At 40.5% G+C, this 25,416-nt stretch overlaps 1 pseudogene; it reads left to right on the top strand.

The window, feature by feature from the left end:
• Positions 1-684: 684 nt before the first annotated feature.
• Positions 685-25,416, top strand: part of LOC121327138 — a 26,922-nt pseudogene continuing 2,190 nt past the window's right edge.

The raw sequence follows: 25,416 nt of genomic DNA, 5'->3' as shown, positions 1-25,416 counted from the left end.
GAGCGTTAATTTATAGGGCTAACAATCTCCCAAGATGCGCCTTTCAGCCATTCAGAGAGGGGGAAAGTCCACACACCCACTCTCCCACTTCCCCGTGTCACTGCCATGACTCACAGGCGGTTGTTGGACGAGTGCCGCCCTCTTCCTGCAGCCCTGTGGACGCGCCAGCAGAGTCAGCACAGATCTCTCCCTGTTACACATGCATACATGTATTCAAAGATTAAGTAACAGTTTACACTAACAAAACAATTGCTCAGATATTAAAACAATTAAGTCATCAATGAAGCACGTAGTTTTTGAGCAGTGTTGGCAGTCTGACAGTCCATCCAAAACGTGTGATCCCAGTTATCTTGTTGTCAGGTTGAGGATCATTAGTGGGTTGAGCAGTCTCAGTGTGGTCAGTACTTAAATCATACAGTCCATTTTTCTGATCAATCTCCACCAGGTAACGGAGATCAGACTCACTGAGTTTTTAGCAGCTAAGTATGGATGTGCTCTTACAGGAGATGACTGAAGAGAGGGAACCTCCGAACCAGGCGTCTCCAATGTGGAAGAATGCCAGGTAGGTAGTGGCAAAGTGTAGGGGCGCAGCCTGTCATAATGCACAACTTGGGAATGTTCTTCTGGATCTAATGAATTGCCAAGCCAGTAAGTAACACCCACCTCACCATCTTTAGAGTCAAAATGGCGCAGAACTTGCAACTGACTCTTCCAGTGAGGACTCTGCCTGCTCTCGGTGGGATCACTGAGCCAGACATGATCCCTCACCTGATAAGGTTTGTGTCTTATTTGAATGTCATAGTAATGTTTCTGCTTTTCACGTGCAGAAGCACTCTTTTGTTGAGTTAGGGTAAAAGTTGATTTCAGACGGCTTAGCAAAGAAGTCACATACTTAGCTGATGTTCCTGGCGTTGGATTTCCTAGGGCAAAGGAACCGATGAGAACATCTTCTGGTACTCGTGCTTCTCTACCATGGGTCAGGAGGTAAGGTGTGTATCCTTGAATGTACACTGGTGTTATAAGCAAAAGCAACTTGACTGAGAAAACTATCCCACTCCCCTTCACACGTCAATAGGATCTTGGCTAGAGGGTCAATCAATGTCCCATTAAAACTCTCAACCATACCATCTGATTTAGGATTGTAAGGTGTTATATGCATTTTCTTCATTCCCAGCAGCGGACACAGCTTCTGTATTAATCAGAATCAAATTGACGTCCCTGATCTGTATGTAGGGTCTCAGGAATGCCATGTTTGCAAATGTAATGCTCAAACAAGCATTTAGCTACAGTGGTAGCTTTTTGATCAGAAATGGCATACAGGTTGACATATTTTGTAAAGTAGTCTTCAACTACAAGAACATATCGGTTACCTTTTGTAGTTTGTGGTAATTCCAAGATGTCAGCTGCTACTCTCAGGAATGGTCAAACAGTGGAAGAGCTTCCCCTGAGAGCACAGTATCTGGGAACTGGAGATCTCTGTCTCTGGCATGCAGTGTTTAATGCATCAGTGTTTAATGTCCTTGTACATGGAGGTCCAATAACATACTCAGCGTGCACAAGCAAGACAGAAAGATGAGCAGACAAGGTTCCACCGTGGAGGTGCTTTAAGAGTTCTGGCACTAACACTGTAGGAATAACAATCTGTGTGGTCCTGGTCCCTTTACTAGGGGAGGGCACTACACAACATAAAAGTCCATTTATTAAAGATAAGCAGTTAAACTCTGCCCATAAACATGTCAACAGCTGCAAAGCACCTTTGAATCTCCAACGAGGAGGACTCCGGGCTGTGCCAGCTATCCATGACACAACTGTTCCAATACCTGTGCCCTCGTACTGTAACTGTCTGAGGTCTTGACCATTGTGAGACAAGGGGTAGATCAAGCTTTGATCAGCAGTTGTATACTGTTTAAATTGACGAACGGTCCATAGTACAGCCCACAGTTCTTTCGTCCGTTGTAAGAGCATGGCTAGCATACGGCATTACTTTCTCAAGGCCATTTTGCACTTGTGCTAACACAGCACCTACAACAGTCTGATACTCATCGGTGTAAACAAGGAATGGTTCTGTAGACAGCGCATTGCGAAGGTAATTAAAAGCAGATTTACACTCACTTGTCCACTGGAATGGGATGTTCTTCCCTATAATGTGATGTAGAGGTGTAGCATGTTGCACGAAGTCCTTCATGAACCTTCTGTAATACGAACACAGCCAAGCACGGCACACACCTCAGTCGCTGTGTGTGGTGGAGGCCATTCCTTGACCCGCTGTGTGTTTCGTGGGTCAGGTTGGAGCCCCTGATGAGAAATGACATGTCCTAAAAACACAACATGGTCATGAGCTATGTGATACTTTTTTGAGTTTTTTGGCTAGTCCACAGCACCCAGTGTTTTGTAATGTGGCATTGAAAATGTTGCTGTATTTAAGCAGTAAGACCTCTAGCTGATCTATCTGCTGCTGCAATAGCAGCAAAGCTTCAAGCGAGATAAAAGGCATTATAATTGAGGCAGCTACCGTATTACACTCAAGAGTGGGCTCAGGGGGATTAATAACCAAGTCCTCATCATTGATAGGATAGAACTGTCCCAAATGGGTACCCTAATGAATTTTCAGCATCTGATCGGTTAGATTTAACAGGCTGGCAGCAACAACTCCCTTTTCAACAGCAGCTATGGTGCATGGAACAACAAGCTCTGTGGTATCATTAGGGTTTGGCTCCAAATAGCCTACATAATTATCTGGAGGTGTGTCAGCTACACTTGGTGACTCCACACAAGCATGTACAGTAATTTCACAGTCACTGTGGTTAAGATGGACACATTACAGCATTCTGAGACAAAGTCCTTGTTCTTTAAGAGAGGAATGGTCAAGTCCCACAGTTGAAGTGTACAACATCTGGTGTCAGAAACAGCGTGGTGCTTGGATAAGAAGTCCCAGCCTAAAAGCACTGACTGTGCAGCATCACGGACAACATGCACTTTACGCTGATAGGTCTCGCTCCCAAGGCACATTAGTGTGCCCAGTGCATCCAGTAATTGTCCATTAACAGCATGAGCCATTGTGTACTGCTTATGAATGGTGCGTTTACGCAAAGCACGAACGGTCATTCTGAATTCAGCACTAACTAATGCCACACTGGAGCCTGTATCAATTAGAATTTTTACTTCAGTTCCTTCAGTGATGCCTTTAATATAAGCAGTAGGCATGTTTTTACAGTCACTTACAGGTAAGGAGTTAAAATCCGTTTTACTTCCTTTAGCAGACGGGTTCACTCCATTCTGACCCACGGAGGTGGAAGCTGATGTCTGGGCCACAACACCAGCTAACTGTAGTTTCCCGGCTCCCCACGGGCATAAGCTGGCAAGACACTGCAGTCATTACTGGCTGGGGAAAGGAATCTCACACCACGCTTCTGCAAAGCACCATCGTAGGGTGATGTAGGTCCAGGGCTGGGGCTACGCTGAACGGTCGTTCTGCTGGGGTAGCTGTGTTATCATTATATGAGGAGTATCGCTCCTGTTGCTACTCTGGTGTGCACTCTCTGCTCCCATATGCTTGTGGTCGGCACTTAGGTGAATGGCTCATCAGTCTCCAGATAACGTGATGAATGGCATGTTAAATCAGCACAGTCATATTTGCAACGTTCCCGCTCTTCAGTTCCACCCGAAGCAGTGTAGTGTGCTGAAGGACTGTGGCGCCTTCTATCGTGGAATGAAGGGGTGTCATATCGTCTGGTGTCAGTCCATTGTTTATCTTCCTTTATTTGTCTAACTTCAAGCTGTAAACTATCAGCTTTGGCAGTAAGGTCTTCAACAGCTTTTCTGTGTTTTCTTTGTCCAAAACAGTGCAGACTGTGGTCATTTGGGTCCCTGATACCATAGCTGAGACTAAAGGTTGGGGTATGTTAGTCATTGGGCTAGACATCTTAAGAGTCTCCCTAGCACGTTCACAGCGACCAGCAATCGAAAGAGCTTCCTCCAGATCGGTTGCTCTGAGCTCGTGGTATTTTGCCTGCAGTCTAGAATTCAAACCAGTAACAAAGCGTCTGAATTTTTCTCCATTCTGAGCGTTTGTGTCATAATCAAGAAAAGCTTCAAGCACTAGCCTAGTGATTTCAGCCGCATAAACCACCACACTTTCCTTTGTTTGTCGTGGACGAGCGATTCTACATGTTTGAAAATAAGTTATAAACTGTTTGTGTCCAAATGCATCCTTCAGCTTTTCTTTAACCCTGTGTGACAAAGCCTGCTGTAATGGGGACATCAGACCAGAAGAAACACACAAGATGAAATGATAAATGGATGCGCTACTGTGTGGTTTATTATTATAAAATAAAACGGTACAAAAAACAAGACATGGCACTGGCAGCCAAAACAAAGAGACAAACAAAAATGAACTACACAGACACACACGGTGAGCTGAAATTATGATTTAATTTACGTTATTATTTTCTCCTCTCCACACCCGTTCTCCACTCACCGAACACACAACCCTGAAAACATGCTGCTTTTATGCAGCTGTACTGACACTCGATTTCTAATCAATCATTCAGTTGGAGTCTCGGTACAACGGCATGTGATTTAATAAAGTGCAATTCCCCGTTCTCACATATTATTACATTTTACCTGCACATGAAGTGCTGTGTACAATCCTCGTGCCTAAATACAAACATACATTTTAAACACTTGTGTTACACAGACCCATTTATATCCCGCATACCAATGACTATGCACCAACATTAACACACGACACTTAACATACAACACAAATAGTCCGGGGAACTACCATATATACCCCCCCCTTGTGCAAAGCACACCTGGCCTCAACGGCCACCTCCCCCCTTAAAAACCCAGCAGTCCAGGTCAAAGTCTTGGGCCGGGAAGGGAGGCTTCACTGGGCCCGTGTCTAAAAATGCTGTCAGCTCCCCTGCCAGTAATGGCACAGCTGACAGCATGGTGGTCCACTCCCACAGCAGAAGAGTTGTTCTGTCCAGTTGCACCCCTGGCAGCCGAAAAACTGCCAGGGGCAATGCTGTCAGCAGACCTGCTGACAGCTTCCCGGCTGACTCATTCAGGTGATCTCACTATCCCCTGCAGACAAGCAGAGCTGACGGCGACCCCTGGCAGTTCCGGCAGACCCAGGCGAAGGCAGCAGCGGACCCTCGGGAGAAGAACTCGGGAGGGGAGCTTTGCTTCTCCCTCATATCCTGCCACTGGTGGCTCCACAGGCAATGTGGAGAGAGGCAGCCCCTGGCGATGCGAAGCGGCTGGCAAACCCAGGTGATGCGGAGCGGTAGGCAAAATGAGGCAGGCATCCTTGGGCGAAGCGCGGCAGGCATCCTTGGCCGAAGCGAGGCAGACATCCTTGGGCGAAGCGATTCAGGCATCCTTGGGCTAAGACGTGAAGGAAGTTAGGACAAGCTGGGGTGTTGGTTTTCGCCCTCTTCTCGGACACTGCGGCCAGGTGGTGCTTCCCTAAGCAGCCTATGCAAGGGCTGCTGAGGGCCGCCAGCATCTAGTCCTGGTCCTTCCGGTGAAGGGAGAGGCAGCTCCTGCTCCTATCCCCCTGATGGTGATGGAGGCAGAGGCAGCTCCAGCTCCTCTCCTCGTGATGGTGGGGGAAGTGATACCAGCGGGCATTCATCCTCTGCTGGTGGAAAGGGACCCAGCAGGCATTCACCCTCTACTGGTGGACGGGGACCCGGCAGGCATTCACCCTCTGCCGGTGGAGGTTGCAGAGGCAGAGGCAGCTCCTGCTCTGCTCCTAGCGATGAAAGCGGTGGAGGTGGGAGCAGCGTATAGCCTCCTAGAGATGGAGGTGGGAGCGGCGTGTAGTCTCCTGGCGGCGGAGGTGGGAGCGGTGTGTAGTCTACCCTTGTTACAGGGGACTGGTGTGGCTCTCCCTCACTTACAGGGGACTGGTGTGGCTTTCCCTCACTTGCAGAGGACTGGTGCGGCTCTCCCTCTCGCTCTGGGGCATTCTTCCTCTGCTGGTGGAGGTGGGGACAGCAGGCATTCTCCCTCTGCTGGTGGAGGTGGGAAGGCACCCCTGGACCATCCATCATTAGTCAATGGGCAGTCTCCCTCAATTGGACTCCAGACCGGCCCATGACTTCTCTCTGGAAACTCTGCTACCTGAGTTGCAGTTCCCTTTATCACTGCCTCCAGGTACCAGAGGACCAACTCCACACCTTCCTCCAGGGTTTTGGGTGTGTGCTCTCGCTACTTTGCTAAGGTTTTAGCTGTGGTAAACTTGTATGAGGGAGGCGTTGACATTAGGGTGATATTTCAGTAATGTGTCTGTAAGTGGTCCACGTCCAACATGTGTAATCCCCTCCGCTCATCCCAGTACAGTGCAATTGAACAAGCAGGACCCTCTGCTTTTATACTGTGCTACAGCTACAGGGATACTAATTCCTGCGCAGGTTTCTTCTGAATGAGGACATGAGTACACACAGCTGTCATAATTACACCCACACAAGGAAGCAATGCTTAATTTCACTGCACCATTTATAACAGCCGTGTTAATTTGTCGCCTTGTCAAAATAGTTTCATCACAAAAAAAAGGATTTCAAATTTGTAACCCTTTCCCCTCAAAGACAGTCCTATATTAATATATAATGGCAGTGTGCAGGCCAGCAGAGCAGAGTGTGTTGCTAAAAGCAGTATTACTAAAGAGTTAGATTAGGAATACAAGAATATCACTGTGATGGCGTGAAAAAGCCTCACATGCACAGTTTATTTCTGTGTAAATGATTTATTTTGTACAAGTTCAAGTTTTATTCCATATTCTACAGTATAAATAAGCATAATTATTCTGCCAACTACATCAATGACTGTGTTATCCTTTTTTATATTTAAATGTGTTTGCTTTATTTCCTGTACAAATGTTGACTAGTATTAGTTTTTGTTATTAAATATGTATATTAACTGAACCCAGGAAAGATTTATAAAATGCCATTTCCACGTGAGAATATGGACGGAATGGAGAAAATTGTTGGTCTTGATTTGTGGTCCAGTCAATGAAATGTTTAAATGATGCAGGTGGGTATAAAAGGCTGCAACAGTGGCGTGCTGTCGAAAATAGCCACATTTTAAAACGTTTTTTTCGCTGATTGCTTTTGCCTAACCCTTTCAACCTTGTATAAAGGAATACATTATTTTTCCACAGTACTATGGGGCAGTGGTAGCTCTAGGGTAACTACATCTGAATGTTTTTTTTTTTTCTTTTCCCTATTCAGTTATAGCTGTAAAAAAGAAGTGAGCAATAGCATTTGATAACAAAGACTCAAACCGATCCGTTGGCTGTTTCTACCCTGTTCATGTACTTGTAGTGAGATTGAATTCTACTATAATGAGGTTGTAATGAGTTGCCATCTCAGCCCATTGAATTCAATAGAAAGGGCTGTACAAACAATTTACCATTCAACTGGAGAGCGAGTGAGCAATGATGGTGTCACACACCAAGAAGCACAAAAGATAAAAAAAAGGCTTCTTGTCAAGAAAAACTAAATCGTTATTCATAGTTAACCCTAAAACTGACATTAATAAATATGGTGGTGGTTTCACAGACCTTGATTAGCACTAGTCTTGGACTAATTTACCTAAGGTGATATTATGTAGTTCAAGATACTAATCGGAGTCTGTGATTTGTACATGTTCCAAAGATTTATTTGTACATATCTAAATAACCTCCTGTGGCAAACAGGCTGCTGACTGTGCACAGGTGCACAGGTGATGCAGTGCAGGAAAAATCACAGACAACTGTAATCCAGTTTGGAAAGCTTTATTTTCTTTTTTAATCCGGGTCTGGTGACCAAAAGAGTAAGCCCCGGCAATACACAACAATGTGTAATGAGCTGAGCTGAAAATAACAACGGGTTTACAGTCCAAATAATAACACTTTATCCGCCCCACAATACTACACACGGTCACCAGTCCGGAGTGTGTGTATTAGTGCTCGTGGTGGGTGATAACAGGTATATTTTGGAATTGGGTGGAGTGCTGTTCTGGCTTATGCTGGTCCAAAGCGACAGCTCCAGGTACTTGTTAGCTGTCTGGTGATCAACAAACAAGACAATTACTAACAACAAGAAAAACAAACAAATACTCACAAATATTTCAAGTACACTTTTCTCTGAGTCTCACACTGTTCTTCAAGTTTATAACACAAAACCAAGCGAAGGAAAAGATTTACAATTATCCGGCCCCTTTATGCTATCATGCATGACCCCTTGGTAAACGATTGCAGCTATTTCTATTGCCAGCAGTTGCTACCTCGTTTACCTTCCGGGTCAATACGTTTCTGCAACGGAGTCTCACCTTCTTCCAGGCTGACCGACTTCCCAACCCAGGAAATTAACTGTCAGTGCCAGCCCGTCCAAAGACTTCCCCTTTTGCTACTTACCTCCCTCACAGATCGGGAGGGAGATTTACAACCAGAACTCATTATATTTCTGTCACACCTCCTCAGAGATACAGTTTTGTTAAAATCAACTGAATTTCTCATTTTTCATTTGGTCAAGCCCCTTTTTCACAGCAAGAGACTGAAATGAGTCACCATTACAAAAAATGTGGCTGTGAAATACACAGATTGTACATTTCCTTTGCATATGCAATAGTGAGAGTTCAGCTGTTTGCTTTCTTTCCATTTTACAGATTCTACAATGGATTGACTGTGCTTAACAATCTTTCACTATATAACATTCCATGCCACATGTTTTGCAGAAGTAGTACCTTTTATCACCTTTGCTATATCTGAACGATGAGGCAGGTACTTTATTTGTTGGGGACTGATCATTGTACAGGAGACACCCAAAGCCTTCAGTCTTGGACGCTATATGGAAAAGATGAAAAATAAGTCATCAGTGTCTATGTCAATGGACTGCCCGAGTCATCAGTGACTGTGTCACCGCACTGCCCGAGTCATCAGTGTTTGTGTTGCCGCACTGCCCTAGTCATCAGTGACTGTGTCACCGCAATGCCTGAGTCATCAGTGACTGTGTCGCCGCACTGCCCGAGTCATCAGTGTTTGTGTCGCCGCACTGTCCGAGTCATCAGTGTTTGTGTCGCCGCACTGTCCGAGTCATCAGTGTTTGTGTCACCGCACTGCCCGAGTCATCAGTGTCTGTGCCACTGCACTGTCCAAGTCATAAGTGTCTGTGCCACCGCACTGCCCGAGTCATCAGTGTCTGTACCACTGCACTGTCCGAGTCATCAGTGTTTGTTCCACTGCACTGTCCGAGTCATCAGTGTCCATGTCAATGCAATGCCCGAGTCATCAGTGTCTGTGCCACCGCACTGCCCGAGTATCAGTGTCTATGTCAATGCCCTGCCTGAGTCATCAGTGTCTTATTCAATGCACTGCCCGAGTCATCAGTGTCTGTGCCACCACACTGCCCGAGTATCAGTGTCTATGTCAATGCACTGCCTGAGACATCAGTGTCTTATTCAATGCACTGCCCGAGTCATCAGTGTCTGTGCCACCTACACTTTCACAGCAGGAGAAACTGTAGAGGGGAGCTGCTGGCCATGAAGATGGGGGGGGGGTTGTGTGTCAGGAGACCACCCCATGGGCAGCCAGGTGGGGGGAACCAGCTTTTGGGGGCTAGTCCTCTGCCAGTATAATTTAAAAAAAAATAGGAACAGTGACAGCAATCTGCCCAGCCTGACCTGTTGTATTTTGTGTTCGCAGTGTCTTTGTGTTTTAAAACAAACACTTTTATTTATTTCTGTGTTTGAATAAACGGTGCCCTTTGCCCTGCAGTACTGGTGTCTTTGTTTTTGTTCCTATTTCTGGCCTGACATCACCACAACGCCAGCCTGCCACAAGGACTTTTAAATGTTTGGCAAAATGTAATTTTCTTTAATCTTATGTCAAGAAAAAGTACAGTTGCCATTGTCTTAAGAAAAATGCTACGCAGGACCATTTTATTACATTGTGCAACATGAGCAAGCTTAATTATTCCAGTAATTTGACCACGGTGGCATTGTTAATGTTTTACTGTAGTGTTTTATCCGCTATGCAGTCACTAGTAGTACATGCCTTTTCTGCCAGTGAACCCCACTTGTGACAATCGATGTCATCAACCTTCACCTTCCAGTTCAAGTACATATGCAAACATCGCAGATAGCATTGCAGCTCACTGAAATAGATTTTGATAGTTATGCTATATATTTCTAGTAATTCATCCGTTTAAAATACCTGGTTTTTTTCATTCTAACGTCAGCGACAGGTTTCTTGAAGGTTTTACACTGCTTTTCACAATAATAAGTTCCCATTGTATTGACAGTATTTTAGTTCCAATCTTCCAAGTCGCAATGCCCCAATACACTTCTCCAGACAACAAAGGGATACTGCATTCATATTCAGAGGTGTGGCATTAAAGTAATTGTAGGTAGCAAAATGGTTTCAGAAAATGCAATTAATTTTATAGGTCTCAAATGTGTAGCTTTGAAAGAAACACACGCTACAGCAAACATGTATTTTCATTTTAAAACCTGATATCTGGTACTGCATTAGGTTAAAAAAACTCTATTTGGAAGTCGTGTTTTTTGACTGTCTTATACTTACTGGGTCATTTCACCTGGAGAGTGAAATTACCCCGACCTCACTGGCTTCATTCCTGTCACTACCCAATCAGCACAGCACAATAACTATCCAAGATAAAAATCCTATTAATATGAATATGACGACGTCAAGTGATGGGATTTAGTCACGGCGGTTGCGGATGTCACGGATTCCATGACTTTTGCTAGTGTCCGCGATTTTTGCTGATGTGCGTGACTTGCGGGGATGTTAGTAAATTGTGTTCAATCTGTATGTGATTTTATTGGAAAGTGTTTCTCATTAATATTAAATTTCGCATTTAAAAAATGCATTTATCGTTTATTAATTCGAATAAATAATTACATATTTTGAACTAGCACCAATACAGTACTTCCTGTCCTTTTTTTCTTTTTTTGGGGGGAGAAGAAAAAAAAAAATTTTGAATCAAACTAAGCTATTCGATTAAATACTTCTTGAAAGTTATGTTAACAGTTTATAAATTCGGGGGGGGGGGGGGGGGGGGGGGGGGGGGTTTGCTATACTAACTGCCAGCATTCGCTGCGGGACATACATTGAATAGTTTCCTCTTTTAATTGAATTTATTGTTGCACTTGTGTTTTAATTATTATACGGTTGCACTTAATTTAATGTACATGTCTCTTGTCAGCCCCACAGCCTCTTTGTGTGATCCCTGTGTGTATTTCTCGCCTCTGTATTATGTGTATTATGCTTGTCTGCTTACCCTTTCCCGTTTAGGTCTTTCTCTGTTTAGTTCAGCGCTTAGAAATGCTACTGTTAGTTAGTAGTCACCGTTGCAGAGCAAATAAAAAAGCAACACATTGAAATTTTATTTGCTCTTCTCGTCCTTCTTTGCTGAACCTGTGCGCACCAACGCCTCAATATGCTTTTATTAAAGACAGTTATTTTTTTTTTTTTTTATCCACGCGACTTTATTCTCCCTCTGTCATTTTCTCTGTGATTTTGAACGCATTGACCGTGACTGCTCAGTCATTTACCTACACATTTTCCGTCACAAACTCCTAGCCCTAATTATAGCTACAGTGGCTCTGAAGTATTCACCCCCTTGGACTTTTCCACATTTTTTTGTGTTACAACATGGAATCAAAATGTTATTGTGTTACAACATGGAATCAAAATTTAATTTTTTTTGCCACTGTTTAAGTTTTTGCCACTGATCAACACAAAAAAAGACCATAATGTCAAAGTGAAAAATTAAATCTACAAATTGTTCTAAATTAATTACAAATACAAAACAGAAAATAATTGATTGCATAACTATTCAACCCCTTGAGTCAATATTTGGTAGAGGCTCCTTTGGCAGCAATTACAGCCATGAATCTATTTGGATACGTCTCTACCAGCTTTGCACATCTGGACACCACAATTTTTGCCCATTCTTCTTTGCAAGTTGGACGGGGACCTTTGGTGAACAGCAATTTTCAACTCTTTCCACATATTCTCAATTGGATTGAAGTCCGGGCTTTGACTGGGCCACTCCAGGTCATTGACCTTTTTGTTTTTAAGCCACTCAAGTGTGGCTTTGGCTGTATGTTTGGGGTCATTGTCCTGCTGGAAGATAAATCTTCTCCCAAGTCCCAGGTCTCTTGCAGACTTCAGCACGTTTTCCTCCAGGATTTCTCTGTACTTTGCTGCATCCATTTTGCCCTCTATCTTCACAAGCTTTCCAGGCCCTAAAGCAGAGAAGCATCCCCATAGCATGATGCTGCCACCACCATGCTTCATGGTAGGGATGGTGTTCTCAGAATGATGTGTGGTGTTAGGCTTGTGCCAAACATAGAGCTTAGCGTTGATGCCAAAAAGCTATAGCTACAGACCATAGACTCTTCTTCCACTTGGTCTCAGAGTCTCCCACATGCCTTCTGGCAAACTCTAGTCGAGATTTGATGTGAGTTTTTTTTTTCAACAATGGCTTTCTTTTTTCCACTCTCCCATAAAGGCCAGTTTTGTGAAGCACCCGGGCTATTGTTGCCATGTGCACAGTGTCTCACATCTCAGCCGTGGAAGACTAACTCCTTTAGAGTTGCCATAGGTCTCTTGGTGGCCTCCCTGACTAGTGCCCTTCTCGTCTAGATACAGCCTGTTCTAGACAGATTCACAGTTGTGCCATATTCTCAAATTTTCTTAATAATGGACTTTACTGTGCTCTGGGGGATATTCAATGCCTTGGAAATGTTCTTATATCCTATCCCTGGTTAGTGATTTTGAAGAACCTTATTCTGGTTTTGCTTTGAATGTTCCTATGTCTACATGATGTAGTTTTTGTTAGGAAATGTACTAACCAACTGTGGGACCTCCCAGAGACAGGTGTATTTAACCTGAAATCATGTGAAACGCCTTAATTGCACACAGGTAAACTCCATTCAACTAATTATGTGCCTTCTAAAGACAACTGGTTGCACCAGAGCTTATTTAGGTGTGTCATAGCAAAGGGGGTGAATACTTATGCAATCAATTATTTTCTGTTTTATATTTGTAATTAATTTAGAACAATTTGTAGATTTTATTTTTCACTTCAACATTATGGACTTTTTTCGCGTTGATCAGTGGCAAAAACTCCTAATTAAATCCATTTTGATTCCATGTTGTAACAGAATAAAGTCCAAGGGAGGTGAATACTTTTGATATCCATAGTTCCAACTCCTGCCGCGTCATGGGTGGTGGTGCATCTATTAGACCTGATTTCCTCCAGGTCCGGTACGGCTCACACCAGGAAGAGGATGAACTTCCATTCACTATATAGGTCTCAAGTGTGCAATTTTGAAAGAAACACATAGTTACATGTATTGTTATTTTAGAACATGACATGTGGTACTACACTGGGTTAAATAAATCTTTGTCTACAAGGCATGCTTTAAGATACTGTTACACTTCCTTGATTTTTTTCTGTGAAACTAACTAAATGGGCTTTTTAAATCAGCCAAGAACATACAAACAAGATCACAATATATTAATAAGTGATTTATCTTTATTAACTCTATAATGAAAAATAAAGTATGTTATGCTGGACACACTTTATTACAATCATTATGCGTAAATGTGTTGACATTAATACAGATGAGTCGGTTCAGATTTTAAATGAAAAAGTAAGAATTTTAATTTTAAAGCCCATTTAGTTGTTTTACAGAAAAAAAAAAAAAAACGTAAATTAAAACAATTTTACTATTGACGCGTTTCTCAGCAAATGGCATAACAGGTATCAATTGAATTTTTAAAGGAGAGTGAAAAAGTCAGGGGAAAACACCAAAAATCAGCCCTAGCACTAGCAGGTGTTTCTACTAAAGCTGCACATTTGAGACATATGTGGTAATTGAAGTATAAAATGGCTAAGAATTATGGAATTATTTGCTAGCTACAATTCCTTTAAGAATGTATACACAGTTGCTCATCACACTCATTTCTAATCTTGACCAATTAGTGTCCGTGGTGGCCACACCCCATAGTGACACTGTAGGAGCGTGGACAATAGGAACCCCCTTTCACAGCATCGACTGTCAGATATGGGAATATAAAATTGTACTGTTTTTGCATTAACATGACTCTAGAGGGGTTTGGGGTATTATTATACAGGGTTTGGGGATTAGTAACACTTCCTAAAATATTAATTGAATTTGGCCTTTGGTTTAGCTTTACTGATTGGTTTTAACATTCAGGTTTTGGAACATGTATACCCTGGGTTTACACTGGCATGGAGCTGAAAGAGCGCCCATTTAGTACAATAAGAGGAGCAGAATTAGCATTCCATTCTAGAGTGTTTATGTTCTTTTATTACTGTAAATGCAAAATAATGTGTCCTTGTGTACTGGTTTTTACAATTGGTGTGTCAGATTATACACATCCTACTGCTGTAGTACCATTCCTCCAGTGGCTCATCCATTGTAGCTGCCCCTTTAGTGTAGAAACACTGTGTTGAAATTATAGTGCCACTGCTTAGTCAGGGAGAACTCGATTTGGAGCAAACCAGCTTATCAACTTCAGTTTACTTCCAAACTACCTGGAATTCATTAACTTTTAGCCAGACACGAAATGCAAATACCCACCCTTCTCAAAATGTAGTTTCTTAATTTGATTAGTGCAGAAAATAACCTTACTGGAAAGGCAACAAATCACTGTTTGTGTGAATCCCATTTAAATAGCTTTTTGCATTCACTTCAAGGCTTCATTCTCTCTGGGCACACTGTCTAGTTTTGCCATGTTAAACACAGCTCTCTAAGCTCACAGCTCACTGCTACCTGGAAAAGAAGGGGTTGTTCTCACATTGATATACAGTAGCACCTTTTTTTAGCATGAAGCATTTCTACAAAGCAAGCAATTGCTAGAACAAGCAGGGCAGCCATTATCACTTAGAAATATGCCAATTTAAGGGATAGTGACTTATTTCATGTGTACTCGAGTTCAACAATAATCAGTTCTCATGCTGTTATTGATAAATTGTTTGGTCTTAATTATTTAAATTATTATTGACAATCCTATTATCTGCCACAGTCATTTAAATCTAAGAAAGATTGGCCCCACAGCTACTAGGATCTTTTCTTGTTCTTCTTCCTACACACAAACAATATGTGCAATAAAACGGGGGACTCAAATAAGTTACTTAATCCATTCTATGCTGAGAAGAAAAAGAAAGAGTTAAAAAGACACTTATAAAAGTTTACCCAAGCACAGCACAGCAAAGCGCAATAAAGCATATTGACAGCATGGTGAAGCTTAGATAAGCTCTGTAAACTCCAGGGAGGTATAGGAACGTATATTAAAAACATGTCAAACTGTGGTAAACTATGGTAAATGTATGGTATAAGCACAGGAAAAGTACTGTGCAAATTTACCATGGGAAACTTTTATAAGGAGAACTACAAGTACTAACTAAGGAGAAAGTCACAACGAGTTTAAACATGATGTAAGATTGTGAGATACCAATTTCCCTATGTACTTGTTGATTTGATAAGGAGCAGTTTTGATCAGAGAACTCATTCAGATTTTGAGGACTTTTTAAATCTACTACAAAACACGTCTGCTAGTTTGTGATCAATATCGCCCACCACACATACACACATTACTGACCCAACCCAAATTCTTAAAAGGTACACCTTGTCGTATGCTTCTCATTTGCGATACCCTTCCAGTACTGCAGCCCAGCCACATTCCAAACACATGACAACTGTGCAAAACCTGAATTTTGGAGGAATTCAGAATACATTACACATGTCATCAGGCATAACCATGGAAAAACTCGAATTAATAAATTGAATAAGCTAAATGTGACATAAAATGAAAAATAATTTTCATGTTTCATTTATGTGTTAAATACATTATTTATGGCTTGTATGCAGTATGAGCTATTAAGTATCTGCTAACCTAGTAAAGAGTTCTACTAATCTGAGATACAGAAATCTAATTTTAGGAGACATTGTCTACAGAGTAATGAGCACTAAAGAGCTTTAGCTCATGCTAGCCCAGCTTTGTGCTAAAAAAAAAAAAAACATATCCTGCCCTCTGGGATTTCTGCTTAGTTTATTTTTTGAACATTGTAATCTATTCCTAGCTTCTTCAAATACATAATGTTGAGTTTCTGTGTTGTCACAGCAACAGCAGATGAAACATGCAATATAATCCAGTAATCATGTCTGATATCCCTCTGAGAGAAACATGGGTGTAGAAATATCTGTGTCATTCTATATTAAAAGACTTACACTGATGTTCTGCAAATATTTGTAACTTATGCTGAGTAATATATATGTTGCTCAATATCTTAATACAGTTCTGGAACTCATTTGACTTTTCTCCTACACTGCAGTGCTATAATATAGGCCTGTAATGTTTTCAGCTACAATACAAATGACAGTGTGTTTGAAGAAGGGGAAAAGCAGGTTAGTCTATTAGCCTTTCACTTCTGGTGGCTGGGGATTTCAGCCCCCAGCGCACATTATACCACATCACAATAAACCACCACCCAATTTGGCACAATTGTCTCTGCTTGACTGTCTACGTCAAATCTATACTGCCTACAATATCGTTGACAGTAAGGCTCTGCACGGTTCAGCGAGTGCCTCTGTGCAATTAGAATTCATGTAGGCCAAAAACAATCTGAAATAGCAATCTTTCAATTACGTTTAAATATATAGTACTTGCACAGTAAGAGTCACAAAGCTTTTAAGAATTTTTTATACATGTAACTTGTCTACACTGTTTTTAAACATACCAGTAATGTAAAAAAATAGGAAGCAATTGGTGGACTTTAGTAAATTTATTTTTTCAATTTCCATTTTTATCTATAATGACCTCTTTCCAGAATCTACTACTACTAAGTAGTTTGATAAGAAGTCTGCTAAGTGTCACCAATCAGAAAATATTTTGATACCTAACTTCTGTTTGACTTCGTCTTTCCTCAGTTTAGTTTCTGTCTTGCTAAATTAATACCACGGCTGTTCTTTTATTTTCCTGTGCAGATTGTGAAGTCCCCCCAATTTCCATTATGGGATCTGTCATTGAAACTGACTGCCCACCCATCTGTTTAAATCAATAAAACTACCTGGTACTACCGCCTGTAAAAGTATATTTCATATAGCATTCGCAGCAATGGAAACACAATGCAATTGGAAGATTAGTCCTGATACAGTAGTATCTAAGTATTTAGAAGTATTAATTATTAGCATTGACATACCATTGGTATATGAAACTATCAAAGTGTTATTCTACCAGTAGCTCACACTATTGCCCATTAGAACAGAACTAATGCAATAGTTACCAATTGGTAAGGGTAAACCATAACCTGGAATATCAAAAAACACTATTTGTGTGTTTGTTTGTACCCTGGTACCCCATCCTTTGTAAAGGTACCCAATCCATCCCAGATCAAATTTTACCACCTGTTTAACAATCCTACCAGTCCATTTTTTATCGTATTCCTTTAACCTTTATTTTACGAGGAAAATCCCGCTGACATTAAGGGGCAGATGTAAGGATAGGTGGAGTGCAAACAATTGTGGCAGCAAAATCCAAATTGCCTAAAGGGCAGGCAATTATTTTACACTGCGGCCTATGTAAGCGTAAGAGCAATGCTCATTACTCAACACACAAATAATGAGCCTCAATCACGACAGTTGGCACCGCCTCCACCTGTTCATTGGGTTACTTAGTGGTCGTACTTTGAGCCCAGAGGTGAATATTTCAAAGGAAGGACAGCAAAGATTTCTGAGGAGGAGCTGAAAGTCCTTACAGCTGAGGTCACTCAGCATGAAATGTAGTTATTTGGAAAAGCCTCAGCCAACATCAGTTCTTCCTGACGTTTATTCCAAGACCATGGAGCTAGAAAACAGAACGCCTTTTTCCCAAATTCAGTACAAAGTTTTAGAACTGAAAAACTTAGAACAGCCTGAGATCTAAGATTATAGGTACTACTAGAGGTAATTTGCAATTTCTTAAGATAATTTGTGGTTTTGCTAAGGGTAGCCTTATAAACAATTATGTACCATTGCTTCAATCTTTGCAAAGAGAAAGAAGTCAGACCAGCCAATCTGTATAAATCTCAATGCTGAACAGAATAACCCAAGGTGGTTATAAACTTCAATGCAGAATGGTACAAGGGATTCAGTTCTTACTACTGTGGTAGTAGATGCTAGTTACCTGTAATATATGTTTTTTAAATACATTTCAATGCTAAAGAAGCTGTGAAAGTGTGTGAAATGTCTTTTTGTCTTTTTTAATTTAACCAGAGCTTGAAAATCACTCAAAATACCGGAGTATTTGCCAGGGCAGATTCCATCAATTGTCTTATTCTCGTATTACAGTAATGGGACAATGCTATTGGCTTTTTCTATCTGTGTAAATAATTGCAGACTCAACAGTACAAACGCTACCCTTTTAAAAGATGCCTCAAGCCAGAGTGTTTTGAGTGAGCAATGCAACATGGCCCACGACTCCTCAACTACGGGATATAACAAGGTATGGAAATAGTCTTGCTGTTAGGCTGGGGGTGCATTGTCAAAGGAAGGTTATTGTTTCATATTCTATGTTAATACAACAGAAAATAGACCTGTGATATAGAGTATATTGAAGCTTAGAGACTCTGTAAATTCAATGACAAACATTACAATTAAATGTCTTTCTCAATGTCTTCAAAAATATTTGTTACTTTTAGTATTTTTTCTTAAATGGTTAAAAGATCTATTCCATTTTTTTCTATTTAGTTTACCAGTGTTTGTTTTTGCATTCCTAAAACCTTGTTTCTAAAGTTTAGCACTTTGACAGTTTTAGACTTAATTCTGGTATTTACATACCTTTTGGAAATATTTTTTATATTACTCTTTCTACTCTTTTGTGATTTGTAAGGATTTTTTAAGGATTTCTGGCCTTGAACATTCAGTTTGTATTGGCCCAGAATGTTTACTTTGGTATTGTCATGAGTTTCGGTGGTAATTCCAATCTTCTTGTGTCGTTGCACACCAAGTCTCTCTAACGTTGCATCACACATTTTCAATAGCTTGCTTTTCTTGTTCTTCTTGTTAAAGTTTTTATTTTTACTATAAAATTTATATTTAAATAAGTTTTATAACTTTATATAGCTATATACAGCTAAAAGCAAATGTGACATGATAAGTAAGACCTTGCGTTTTCCATTTCTCTCTCTGCAAAAGCTAGATATATGCAGTTTTCCGCACTTTGATGTCTGGGCAGGCAGCCAAAGTCAACAAGTGTTTAACAGAGAGAAGGAAAACAAGCCTATGCATGGAGCATAGTGTGAAAGGAGATCACTGCAAAGAACAAAACGCCTTTTCAGCTATACAATTAGTGCATTAGGTTATCTTAGTTCATAAATGTGTAAGTGTGACATGTTATAAAACATTCTAGAAGTTTTGGGCAGACCCCTCCCCCCGTCCCCAAACAGAAGGTGTGTTGAAGATGTGTGATAACAGGGTGGAAATTGTTCTAAATTAATTACAAATACAAAACAAAAAAATAATTACTTTTGAGAGCCACTGTGTGTATATATTACACTTTTTTTTTCCACTTACCTACACACCATACTCCACACTGTTAAGGTAAAAAAAGCTTTTATTGAGAAAAAAAAATTATATATTAAAAATACAAAACTGAAAGATCATAATTGGATAAGTCTTCACCCCCAAGTTAATACTTGGTGGAAGCACCTTTTGGCAGCAATTACAGCAGTGAGTCTGCTGGGATAGGTCTCGACCAACTTTGCACACCTAGATTTGGCAATATTTGACCATTCTTCTTTACAAAACTGTTTAAGCTCTGTCAAGTTCCTTGGGAAGCACTGAAGGGTAGCAATCTTCAAGTCATGCCACAAATTTTCGATTGGATTTAGGGCCGGGCTCTGACTGGGCCACTCAAGGACATTTGCCTTTTTGTTCCTTAGCCAATCCAGTGTAGCTTTGGCTGTGTGCTTTGGGTCATTGTCATGCTGAAAGGTGAACTTCCGTCCCAATTTCAGATTTCTTGCAGAGGGCAGCAGGTTTCAAGGACTTCTTTGTACTTTGCTCCATTCATTTTCCCTTCTATCCTGACAAGTGCGCCAGTCCCTGCCGATGAGAAACATCCCCATAACATGATGCTGCCACCACCATGCTTCACAGCAGGGATGGTGTTCTTTGGGTGATGCACTGTTGGGTTTGCACCAGACATAAGGCTTTGCATTTAGGCCAAAAAGTTCAATTTTAGTTTCGTTAGACCACAAAACTTTTTGCCACATGGCTGCAGTATCTCCTGAGTGTTTTTTGTATACTTCAAACAGGATTCAAAGTGGGCTTTCTTGAGTAATGTCTTCCTTCTTGCCACCCTAACATACAGTCCAGATTTGTGGAGTGCTTGGGATATTGTTCTCACATGCACACTTTGACTAGTCTTTGCCATAAAAGTCTGTAGCTCTTGCAAAGTTGCCATTGGCCTCTTGGTAGCCTCTCTAATCGGTCTCCTTCTTCCTCGGTCATCCAGTTTGGAGGGACAGCCTGATTTAGGCAGGGTCTTGGTGGTGCCATACACCTTCCATGTCTTAATAATCGTCTAGACCGTGCTCCAAGGGAGATTGAAGGCCTTTGATATTTTTTTGTACCCATCCCCTGATCTGTGCCTTGGTGCTCATGGTTGAGTTGTTGCTTTGAAACGGACTTCCCAACAGAGGGAACCTACAGGAACTGCTGGATTTATCCTAAAATCATGTGAATCACTACAATTTAACACAGATGGAGGCCACTTAACTTGTGTGATTTTGAAGGCGATTGGTTACACCTGAGCTAATTTAGGATTGCTATTGCAAGGGGGTGGACACTTATCCAACCACGCTATTTCAGTTTTTATTTTTAATGAAAATGACATTTCTAGAATATTTTTTTCACTTGGAAGTTGTGGGGTCGGATGTATACATCAGGGAAAAAAAAAACAACTATTTTAATGCATTTTAATTTCAGGCTATAAGGCAAAAATTTCAAAGGTGAAAATTTTGAAAGGGGGTGTAGACTTTCTATAGGCACTGTATGTACACACACACACACACACACACACACACACAACCACAGCAAGCAGTTAATGTACACATCCATGAATAATGGTACAGTGTGTTTTTCATCCTTTTTCTAATATTATTTATTTTTTTATTTTCTGCAGCATGTGGAGTTTGTCCATACCAGCCATGGAAAGAACACAGTGAAGCTTCTGCATATCTCAGACACGAGGGGAAACACCATTACATTAAAAAAATCCAGGTGGACGCTGAACTGTCTTTGAAAACACGAAAAGACTACCTTGATGGGGATAACTCTGACATCATTCCTACTGACACCATCAAAAACTCTGTCTACGCATTAGCAAAACTGAGAGGGGTATGTGTTATTGTATAAATTGTATTGGGCTTGTGATCATAACTGGGATGTAAGCTAGGGTCAGCTGAAAAAGCTTAGCTTCCATTAATTAGTTTCTTCAGAATCATAAATATGTTCTGGGTTTATGGGCAGCACTGTAATTAAATAGGTAGCCCCTTGTTCCCATTACACTTGCACTTCTTAACTCATGTATTCTGTAATTCTGCTGTTATAGTATCTTTAAGTTGTATCATCTCTCTGTGGATAAACAAAAATAATACATTATTACTTCACTCTACCTAACTATACCAAGAGATTTAGAACCTGCTGCTTCTATTGCATTCTAAGCCTTTCCAATAACTACTATTTCCACTGAGCTACTTAGCAAATACTGTGCGTATCTTTTTTTTGGCAGATCCAGACTTTGGAAGAATTCTCTGTGGATGTGTGTGACCACTTCTTGTCCTCTTTCAAACATGTTACACGTGCCAAAGTTAACATCGACGAGGCACAATGGAGACGTTTGGAGAAGGTAAGTGCAGTATGTAGTATTCTCATGGGTTCAGTCTACGGGTCTGTTTTTCCCATACAAGGGGATATCAGAAGAAACTGTAGCAGAATTATTGCTTCATAACTTAGTTTTTTATTACCCTGCTGTTTCTTTGCTTCACAGAACGCCATCGAACACATCCATGCTTTTATTTTCTGTCCTGAAATGGTTCGCTTTTGTGAGGCTCAGCAGAAGCAAAACGGTGAGCTTAAATGGTTAAACTTCACAAGGTGGATAAACAGCAACAAAACTAGTGCTGCTACTTCGGCTCTTGTTGGAAATGCAATAAACAGAAAAGCCTATCTAGATTCTGCAAGGAATTTTAACACCCGTAACTTACATGAGAACTATAGTTAGATTGTGGAAGAAACCACTGCACTGAATGCTGGTTATATTTCCTTTATGACAGAGAACAAAAACAAACTAAATGAATAAGAATACATGAAAAACAGACTTTTGTTGTTAACCAATGGGACCATTGTGTTGACATACAGGGGTAGGGCACCCAGAGCCATACTCTTTTGAAAAGGTGTTTGTTTCAAAGGGGTGCATGATCCTTGCTACAGGGAGATGCAGCTTTTATATATTACAGGACACCTGTCAGTCAGGGATGCAATGCCATGCAATGCAATTGACATCCCATTTATACAGAAGCGCTACATATTAAATTTATTTTAGATTTTGTGGTCAATATATTGTAGTTAAATATTCTGTGAAACAGCAGTGAAATCTGGATTAACCAGCCTGCAATGGGACTAAGAGTGTGTGCTTTTGAGTTTATGTAGTTTAACTTACAATTCTACTAGAAGACTGAAAGTTGCTGTTATTCTTGGGCCCACAGAGCCCCCTGTGGTCCACGGTGGAATAAAAGACATGACGGTCCTGAAAACCACCCAGAGCGGGTTTGAAGGCTTTGTAAAAGACCAGTTTACCACTCTACCTGAAGCACAGGACCGCTGCTTCTGCACAGTGGTGTATGCAAAATGGCGCTACAACAAACTGAGGAACGTCTCCTTCGATGCAATATGGTAATCTACACTTGCACAGATGAGTTACTTAAGATTAGAAGGTTGTATCACAACTCGGTGACTGCTGCCATCAAATTAGTCCAGGCAGGTCACTGGAATCTTTAGAAAGTACAGCTTTAATTTAATAACAATTTTTTATTGTGTACCAGGATCGTTTTGTGAGCTTAAAAACAATAGGTGGCCTTGTAATGTAATGCATCATAAGGAGCAAAAGTATGTATTACTACTTCTTTTTAGACAATAGTGTCAATATCAATGAAGTTCTTAGGGATTTTTGTGTTTGCCAAATATTAAGGGCATAAACATTTACAGTCAAGTCATATTTTTATAACCCTTGTTAGTTCTTTAACATTACTTGTTTGTTTTTATATACAAAAAAATGCTTAAACTGAATTAAAAACACTGAATTAAGTGCTTTGTTTGTTGTGTCCATATAACATTTATTTATATGACAAAAACAAAACCTTTTTATTTTTTTCAGCAAAACTGTAAAGGACACTGTTCTTGAAAAGTTTGCAGGCCCGTAAGACCGTGGTGAATACTCCCCTTCAGTCCAGAAGACCCTCTATGACACTCAGGTCCTCGTTCTGAATAGAGTCCCGGAGGTGGGTCATGTACAAATTCACCAGTTAATGTGGATGTCTGCTATGTCTCACCATGTGTCACATTTTTTAAATCTGACACCAATAAAAGTTACAATATTTGCTGCCTTGAATAAGTCTCACTATTAGCAAAGCCTTATTTAAAGACCACTTTGATAAGGTATGTTACTGAGCACTGTAGGACTGGACTATTCTCAACTCAATGGCAAAACCAATCCAATCCACTTTGCTGTCAAATTAAACATGTTTCAATAGCAGGACGAAATGAAGAGACAGTCTACTTCTCACTATTACTTTCAGGACTCTAATGAAAACATATGGATCGCTTCAATTTTCTTTATAATAGTCATAATTTTTACAAGAGATAAAATACAAAAAAGCAAATAACCTGAAATATCGCCTAGTGCCATTTCAAACATTAATAAACACTGGCAACATTCTATTGACAGCTTGCTATTCCTGTTTTTAGAATACAGTTTTTGGACAAGTGTTCTTAAATATGGTGTTAACACTACTAGATGTTACTTTATTCAAGCCACAGGAAATGACAGGATAGTGGAATGAGTGTGTGGGCGCTGCCCCAGCTGAATAATGACCCATGAGAATATAAGTATTATATATAAAAAAAAAAAAAAAAATGCTGTAGCATCAATCTGCAAACAGCAACAGTAAGGTGTGAATATTTTATAATTTATATCATGTAAGTGTATGCTTTAAAACATAAGGGCCTTTGATTGCTTCATTTTTTATTTGAACATTTCTAGGTAATTTATTTGTTTTCTGTAAGAAAATGGGTATAAATATTCAAATAAAATAAACAATACGCCTAGATGTTTGTAAAGCAGTACAAGCATGTATATTTTAATTTGTTTTTGGAATTGTAATTAATAATGCTTACACAATGTACTGTTGCTCTAGGAAATATATCTTTTCAACACATTTATATTTAGGTATTAACAACTACATCTTGGTTTATATGTATTAGCTTGAGTGGGCCAAACCATAAGTTTAAATTTATACATAATATATAAACCAATTAAAGGGATAGGTAGGGTCAGCTGTTTGAATACTTTGGTTAACAATCAGGCCCAATATAAATCTAAATATAAATTGTCAGCACACAGGTTCTAGAGGCACATCATGCCACAATCAAAAGAAATTCCTGAAAGTTTGGGACAGTAGTGAATCTTCCCAGGAGAGCATGTCCTGCCAAAATCTCTCCAAGAGCAAGGCGTAAAATGTCCAAGAAGTCACAAAGAACCCTAGAACACATCCAGGGATCTGCAGGCTTTGCCTTGGCTAAGGTCAGTGTTCAGAAAGACACTGGGCAAAAATGGGATTCATGGCAGAGTAGCAAGGCAGAAACCATTGTTCACTAATACGACCATGAATGCTTGTCTCAAGTTTGCCAAAAAGCACCTTGATGATCCTCAAGAATTCTGGAACAATGTTCTATGGACAGATGAGTCAAAAGTGGAACTTTCTGGCCAAAATGGGCCCTGTTATGTCTGTCAAAAACCAAACACTGCATTCCTCAGCAAGAAACTCATACCAACGGTCAAGCATGGTGGTGGTAGTGTCATGATTTGGGGATGGTTTACTGCATCAGGACCTGGACGACCTGCTATCATTTAACAAGTAATTAGGTGTCAAAATTATTGGCACCCCTAAAGATTCTTATAAATAAAATCAAACAAAATTAAATCTGCATTAACATTCAACTTTTTTAAGTACATCTCAGTCTTAAGGAACTGTATTGTGGCCTTCCATGGCTTCCTGTTTCACTGGGGTATAAAAATGAGGTAACATGCATGTAAAATCCATTTGTCATCCA

Source organism: Polyodon spathula, chromosome 14, assembly GCF_017654505.1.
Source record: "Polyodon spathula isolate WHYD16114869_AA chromosome 14, ASM1765450v1, whole genome shotgun sequence".
NCBI classification, from domain to species: Eukaryota; Metazoa; Chordata; class Actinopteri; order Acipenseriformes; family Polyodontidae; genus Polyodon; species Polyodon spathula.
This window is presented reverse-complemented; position numbering and strand designations above follow the sequence as displayed.